Source organism: Alligator sinensis, unplaced genomic scaffold (genome assembly GCF_000455745.1).
Source record: "Alligator sinensis unplaced genomic scaffold, ASM45574v1 scaffold781_1, whole genome shotgun sequence".
Lineage (NCBI taxonomy): Eukaryota > Metazoa > Chordata > Crocodylia > Alligatoridae > Alligator > Alligator sinensis.
Genome location: NW_005841845.1, coordinates 5,127,957 through 5,135,614, shown reverse-complemented (window position 1 = coordinate 5,135,614; position 7,658 = coordinate 5,127,957). Strand labels below are relative to the sequence as shown.

The following is a 7,658-nucleotide window of genomic DNA, read 5'->3' as shown; positions in this document are numbered from 1 at the left end:
CAACGCCGCCCGCCTGCTCCTGCCGCGAGTCCCTTGGCACCCAGCAGTGCCCCTCTGCGAGCAGCTGCCGCGCGGCCCCGGTTCTGCCCTGCCGGGACTGCTACACCATGCCATTGACCCCCGCAGAGGGAGGGCAAGGAGAGGAATCCCAGCCTGCCCCTGCTCCTGTGGAAAGCCCCGTGGACAAGCCTGTGGCTGAAGGATCGGGCTCTTCGGTCACCTCCAGACCCGTCCATGAGCCGTGGCAGAGCCGGGCCGTCCACGCTGCTCCTGGCTCAGCACCGCCTGCCCACAGCACTTCCCCTCCGGCCCCTGCACCAGGACAGCCTGCTTTGTCCCGACCCCCGTCCAGCCTCTGCTCGGACCCTCCTGTGAGGGCGACTGTGGGCAGCTCGTGCCACTATCTTGGCAGGGAGGACGCTTCTCCGGGGGCTCAACCTTGCTCCACCTTGAAGCCCCTCGTGCCCTGCTTCCCCCCACTGCCCTCCGGCCAGGGCTGGTCCCGGGGCTGTGTCCGTGCTACGCGCACACGGGCTGGTCTTGCCATCCGGGCCCCCAAGCACCCTAGGAGGGGGCCGTGTGGCGCAGACCCCAGGCCCCCGCGGTGCTGCCGCCGCCTCGCTGAGCTGCACGTACCACAGCCGCGAGCATCTCCTGCTCCTGGCAGCCTGCTCCCACCCCTGCGCCGCCCTGCTCTCAGCCAGGTGCAGGGCTTTGCACACTCCTGGCTGGCACGGGTAACCTGAGCACCCGCGCCAGCCTCCCCTTCCTGCCACGGGCCAGCTAATTCCTGGGGGGCCGGAGAGCCGCATGCAAGGTCTGCACCTGCTGGCAGGTAAGGCCCGCGGCTGCTGCGCTCACCCAGGTGCCCCCGGCCCGGAGGGTCTCCCAGGGTCGCTCTGCCCTGGCATAGCAATTGCTCTCCGAAGAGCTGCCAGGGCGACGGCTCCAGCACGCCTGCGGCTGCCCGGCTCCCGGGATGTTTTCAGTCCTGCCTGTGCTGACGAACGAGGGATGGCGTGAGCGTCTCTGAGCCGTGGCCCAGGCTGGCTGCCCGGCACGCAGGTGAGGCAGAGCTTGGCACCGCGGCAGGTGAGAGAGAGCCATGCAACGGGGGTGTTGTCTGCCGGAGCATGCGCACGTGGGGCATCGGTGCCCGCAGGTGCAGCGTCTGGCTCCGTCAGCACGGAGGGTTTCCATTGCCTGCGAGTCCCGAGCAGGAAAACCCAGCGGGCAGCAACTGGCCCTCGGCGGAGCTGCGTGCGGTGGCTAACGGCGCTGGGCACGACCGCTGTGCTGGTCCAGGGGGTGTGGGCACCGCTGCTGTGTCTGGGACCCCCTCAGCGAAGCCCTGGGCTGGGCCGAAGCAGCTGTTTCCTGCAAGACGCGTGTTGGCAACCCTTAGCGGGGGAAAGCACTGAATGGCAGCGAGTGGGAACAGCGCGAGCCGGCCAGGCCGGGGGCTAGACGCTTGCTAGCCGGAGCTCTCCGGTGTCGTGCAGGGAATGCTGGTCCGCGACAGGCCCTGGCCTTGCAAATGCAATGGCACAGTGCCCCTTAAATGCCTCCTGGGGAAATCCAGGTGCCTCCCTTGCAGCTGGCTCCGGGGAGAGGGGAGCACGGCGTGGGAGAGGGGCAGCCCCCGGGCCCGCTGGGCTGAGGTGGTAGCAGAGGGCTTCAGGGGAGTCGCTTGCCTGGAGTCCAGGTGCCTGTTTTGGGGTTAGGGGTTGGAGGGAGACGGGGCCGGGCACGATGGGGCCCACGCGAGTCGGGCTTGTTCAGATGTCCTTCACGGTAGCGACACTGCTCCTCTGCGAGGCTTTCCCGTCCCTCAGGGGTCGGAGCCAGGCGCCCCTCGGCCACGCAGGGCTGAGCTGCAGGAGGCAGCCCGGGGAGGACACGTGTGCTGCTGTGTGGACGGCGCTGGCCGTGGGGGACCCAGTGTGGTGCCCAGGGGTAGGACTGGGGCTTGCTCGGGGCCTGGCCAGGGTGAGCGCGTGGGAGCGGCTTGGGGGCCGATGCCGCTTGCACTGGGGCCGTGGCCATTTGAACCACCTCCTTCCCGTCCTTGGCAGCTCCCGCGGCCCCCTGCTACCCCGACGCGGCTGGGGGGCGTTTTGGGCACGATGCCTGGGACTTGTTGGTTAGGCGGGTAGAGGTCTAGGAGGGTTCGGATGGGGCCGGTGCTGCCAGAGCAGCAGGTGGGACTAGCTGTGCCCTCCCGAGGGCCCTGCCAGCCTGGCTGCGCGAGCTGCTGTGCCCAGGCCGCGTGCAGGTTGCAGCGGAGGTGCTGACAGAAGTGCTGTAACACACTTGTGTGTGCACTTTGTATCCCCGTCCCCGTGGCCTTACCTCTGCCGTGGGCTCCATCCCACAGGCATGCACCACCTGAACGGGCTCCATCACCCGCATGAGGCAGAGCTGCCCGACTCGCTGCGCGGCCCCTGGACGGTGCAGCCCCCCATGCTGCTTCCCGTGAGAGGCCGCAGCGCGCGTGGACGGCTCGGGGCCATGGCTGTGGGGACCTCCTCCTCCCCTCCCTGCTCGGGGCCGTGGGCAGATGCAGCTTCCTCGGAAATGTTGAGTCTTTGCCGAGTGCAGCTCCGCTCGTGGCCGGGCCCGGGGGAAATGAGTCACCGGGGCAGACATCCGAGTCACGCTCACGCCGCCCTGTGCAGAGCTCAGGGACCTCCTGCTGCGCGGGCCGGGACCGTCACCTGCCTGTCGTGGGCTGGGATGCCCGATGTTAAAAGTGCCTTTTTGGGTGGGTTTTGCTCTGGCAGGGAAAGGGTTGAGGGGCGATTTGCAGACGGGCTGGGGGCGCCTGGCTAATTGCACTGGACGGGGCTGCGAGGATGCCTGTCCTGAGAGCTGGGGAGGAGGAGATGTAAGGTGGGAGCTGGCATGTGCGCGTGCTGGAGACCATGGAGCCGGCCAGGGCAAAGCCCCCGAGAGCGGATGGAGGGAGCTGGCACTGGGGGCACTGCGTGGGGGAGCCGGGGGCAGAGGCCACGTGCCGAGGGCAGCAGAGAAGTGGAGGCTGCTGGAGGCCACGGGACGGTGGCGATTCCTGCGGTGGACGGTGATCCGGCCCTGGCCACGGGTGAGAGGGAAGTGGCTGAAACCTTCCTGTTCTGTTTCGTCTCCCCAGGTCCCTCGCAGTCGTCTCCTGAATTATTAAACTTGGGGATTTTAGCCCTAAATGTCTGTGATTATCTGGTGCAGGCCTGGTCTCGAGTGGCTTCTCGCTTGGGCGGCCACTGCTCTCTGCCAAGGACACGTGGACCACTCGTCTTGGCTTCCCGCTGGGCAAGGCGGGCCATCCCCAAGTCCCTCCGTGCTGGGACGTGCACATGGACGTGGAGAAGTTGGAGAGGGTCCAGGGGTGGGTGATTAAAAACGATCAAGGGCTTGGAAGACAGCCCTGCAAGGAGAGGCCAAAGGAAGCGGGCACGTGCAGCTTGACGGGGGACATAAGTCTGCAAATCCCTGATGAGCTGCCATAAGGAGAGGGAGAGAGAGACTCCTTTCTTGTGTTGCTGCAGGCAGCAGGACGCGGAGCAGCCGCTTGAAGTTGCAGCAAAGGAGGCTTAGGTTGGATCTCTGGGAACATTTCTTCGCTGTTGGAGCAGGGAGGCCGTGGACAAGACGCCCGGGGAAGGGATGGGACTCCATCACTGGAGGTCTTCAGGAAGAAATCGTGCGGGGTGACCTAGGAGCGGCTGTCTGGAGAGCACTGATGACCACCTTGCTGGGGTCGTTTGATCCCAGTGCTCTTTCCTGCCAGGGCAGGGGGTCGGACTTGATGATCTGCTCAGGTCCCTTCCGACCCAACCAACTATGAAACAAGCGCTGGAAGCCGTGTCTGGTGCTTCCTGGGCTTTGCTGCTTGTTGCGTGGGGCCGGGAAGGAATCTTTTCCTCTCCTGTTGCTACAGATATCGGGGGTTTTCCCCTCCCCGAGAGGCGCTGGTGCTGCCACAGCCCAGGATGGAGATGGGACTGGGCTGGGCCAATGCTCCTGCTGGCACCAACCCGCAGGGTCCTGGCTGGAGGGTCTTGCCCCTGCACTCAGGGTCAGACTGACATTGTATTTGAGGTCAAGAAGGGATTTTCCCCCTGGTCAGACTGGTATGGACTGGAGGGGTTATTGCCTTCCTCTGTAGTGGGGGCACGGCCTGGCCTGGGATCTCTCGAGGGCATTTTAACCGTCCTTGCTTTGGCAGGATGCTGCCAGCCCTTGTCCCCTGGCATCTCCTGGGGCAGGGCCAGGGGCTCCGGGTGCCTTTGGGCAATGGGCCTGGTCACTGTGCACAGGGCAGGGCTGCGGTGATAGAAACGGGTCAGAGCAGCACGTGTCTGGGACAGTTTTGGATGGGGCTGATCCTGCCCAGAGTCGGCCCAGACGTGACCTCCGGAGAGGCCGGCTGCCCTGGGGTCCTACGATCCGGCTGAGGCAGCAGGGAGCGGACATGGTGAACCTGTCCTGTCTGAGAAGCGGCCACGTGGATGGGCGCAGGCCGTTACTAATTTACATAGGCCAGCACGGGGCCTGGCATGTGCCAAGGTGCAAGGTGGTTATCGGTGATAGCCCTTCCCCAGCAACCTCTACCTCCCCCCAAGGCAGGGCATTTTGCTGCATTAAAACACATTTAACCAGATATAAATGCAAAGGTGATTCAGAGCTTGCTGACACTAATGCATCTCTCTTGTACTTACTGCAGCACCAGCCTGTGTCATCTGCAAACCTTCCCAGCAGCGATCTGGCATTATCATCCCGATCGGCAGTGGAAGTATTAAGTGGTATTTGACCAGGACCTATCCCAGGGGAGCGACTCTGCTAAAATTGGCCCCGCTCGCTGATGCCTCCCTATTGCAAATTGCACTCTGCTGGGTTTGAATCCATCTAATGTGTGCCCTATTAGTGCTTTATCATGCAAATGTTTTAATCCAAATGCCCTCCCTGGATCAGCAGAGCTGCCTCTCTCACCCTGACCTGCAATTCTGTCCAAAAAAAAAAAAAGCCAGAATGCCTGCTTCACATGGCCAGCCTTTCCTGAGACCTCACTGCCTGGCATTAATTGCACTTCTGGCCTGCCACGCCTCGTTGGCCACATCCTGAGCTGCCTGCTCTTATTAAACCCTGGGCTGATGTTTGACTCGTGACTGAAGCTCCCTGGGCTTTCCTCTTCCCCCAGCAATGGCTGGGGTCCTTGGCAGCCCTTGGAATTGCCCCAGGGTTTCCAAGTTTGTTGAATGAGCCTGAGTGACGCGGAGAGCTCCTCCGCTGACTGTCTGAAGTCTGGAGGTGCCACGGGTCTGGGCCTGCTGATCCAAAGGCATTTCAGTGTAGCAGATCCACAGCAGGCTCAGCTGTACCTGCTGTCTCTGCCTCTTCTTCAGTCTTAGTTTTGCTAAGAAGAAGGTGTAAAATTGCCCCCGACTGCCTTCTCGGGTCCCTTCCCCCTGCCCCCTTTGCACATTACGAGCTGCTTGGCGCGTTCTGCTTCTGCTGGAGGTGCAAGTCCATGTGGGACGTGAAAGTCTCGCTTGACAACACTGAGAGACCGGGATGGGGGAGTCGGGGCAGGGTGTGTGGGGCACGCAGGATGGGAGGCGGAGGGAGTAGTGCCCAGATGGGTACCGGGCAAGGTGTGTGGTCACACGTGTGCTGGGCGTATGGACACACCTGTGCGGGGGGTGCCCTTTTTCTCTCCTTCCCTGTCCCAGCCCTTGGTCTGTTAACCCCTTCCTTCCTTCCTTCCTTCCTTCCACCCCCTATTTCACAGCCTCCCACACCTTCCCCTAAACACTGCAATGCCCAAGGCATGTGCCAGTTCTCCTGGGCACTCTCCCCTCTCCCTGCCCAGGGGCTTTCTTCCATGCTTTGGACAAAGCCCCCTCTTCCCGCCGACCTGTGTCTAACCAGGGCAGTTGGGGCCAGTGGTGCCAGGTCTGCAGAGAGAGAACACACTTCCAGGCGTGTGAGCTGGATCCTTGTCAGGCTTTGATATCATCGGTGTAATCACCTGAGTCCCAGCTGCAGAGTCATTGGTGGCAATGTCTGAGCTGGAAAGAAACCTCGTAGTTTTGCTTCCAGACCTCGGGCAGCGTTTGCTGGGCCAGCTGTCAGAAAGAGACCTCTTTGTACGGCAAACACCCCGAGCGGGATCTTTAAGGGGTGGAACTGAGCGCAGGACCCCGCGGTGCACGTTTTGTGCAGACTGTCTTTTGAAGGGACAGCCACCGTGATGAAGCAGGGCAAAGGGTCCCCAGGGCAGGGCCAGGGAGGCGTCCATGCAAAGTGGGGTTAATAGGATGCGAAGAGGTGGGGTCTGATGTCTCAGCTGGTTTCTTGGGCCTTGCTGCCTTCAAGTCCCCGAGGGGTCGAGCCAGTGGCGCGTGAGTGGGGCTGACTTGCTGTGGCTGGGGCAGGGTGCTGCGGGAGGGGGGAGCCCGGCCAGGACCTCGCTGGCATTTGGGAAACGTCGCTCTCAGTTGCCAGGCGCGTTGGATGTTGCATCGCAGCACAGGTCTGTTTTCCTGCTGGCTCCAGGCTGGCCCCAGCTGCGACGCCGTCCTCTGCAGCACGCCTCGTGATGGAGCGGTCAGACCTCAGGAAGTGGGATTGGATGGAGCAGGCGTTGGGACCGGGCTCTGCACACTTCCTCCCGGTGCCTCCACGCCTGTCTGCATGGGTGGAGCAGTCCTGGAGCGTCACTCCCTGCACACAGAGGTCCTCTGTCTTTCTCGGGTTGGCTTCCTCTGGCAGGTTTTGCAAAGTCCCGCTTCTCCTCTGAGATACCAGCTGCGTCTGCACGCGCGAGAGGCTGGGGAAGGAGAGAGCCCACAGCGCTTTAAACAGCGGCTCGAGCAAAAGCCCCTGTTGTCATAGCAAAGCGCTCTGCCAAGCAGATCTGGTGTAGGCAGCGCGGGGCTGTCTCCCTCCCAGTGTCCTGGTGAGGAGCTGTGCTGTGAGGGAGAGCGGCTTGCAGGGCCCAGCTGTCCTCCGCTGCCCTCCCTGCGTGTCCCTGCATCTGTCGTCCTGAAGGCACCTGCACCAGCGCTGCCCGGCGCAGCCTGCAGGGTCGAAACCGCCGAGGGCTGCTGAATGGGGACAGCCGGTTCCCTGCCCTCCGCTTCGCTGCGCATCTCTGCGACTTCTCTCGGGCTGCGGCTGCTGAGCCCCTGGACGCTGCGCAGAGACAGCCGCCTCGTTCCACGTGGGTCGCTGATCAGCCATCTGATGGTAACAGCTTTCAGTCGCTAGTGACGCGGGCCCGATCTGTGTCTCCACGTAGCCGGACCAAGCTCCAGATCCTGTTCCCGTTCCCCGAGCCGCCCGGTGCGCTGACCTGGATTCTGCGAGGGCTCCGCATTCAGGCTGCAGCGCTTCCCTGATGGCGCGCGTCTCTGTCCAGGCTGGCGCTGGCTTGCTGCGCGACGAGACTCTTCCCTGCTCCTTGCTTGTGCCTCACTTTCCCCACCTGCAACAAGGGAACGATAATGAGGCTTAATTGGCTTTGTTAATCTTTGCAAACTGCTTTGAGAAAATGCCAGAGAAGAAGCTGTGATGCCGTTTCCACTGCGCAAGGGCAAAGAATGGGTAAGAGAGGGGGGTGCCGGAGGTGGCGGTTTTGCGTTAGTGACAGCCGAGGC

The 7,658-nt window shown here is 62.9% G+C and overlaps 1 protein-coding gene across 1 annotated transcript in view; it reads left to right on the top strand.

Annotated features, from left to right (window-relative positions):
• Positions 1-2,608: 2,608 nt before the first annotated feature.
• ST3GAL3 (ST3 beta-galactoside alpha-2,3-sialyltransferase 3) overlaps positions 2,609-7,658 on the top strand; it is a 252,539-nt gene continuing 247,489 nt past the window's right edge. The window contains exon 1 of the mRNA XM_025206872.1: positions 2,609-2,625. The gene's annotated coding sequence lies outside the window, so the exon portion shown is untranslated. The remainder of the gene's footprint in view (positions 2,626-7,658) is intronic.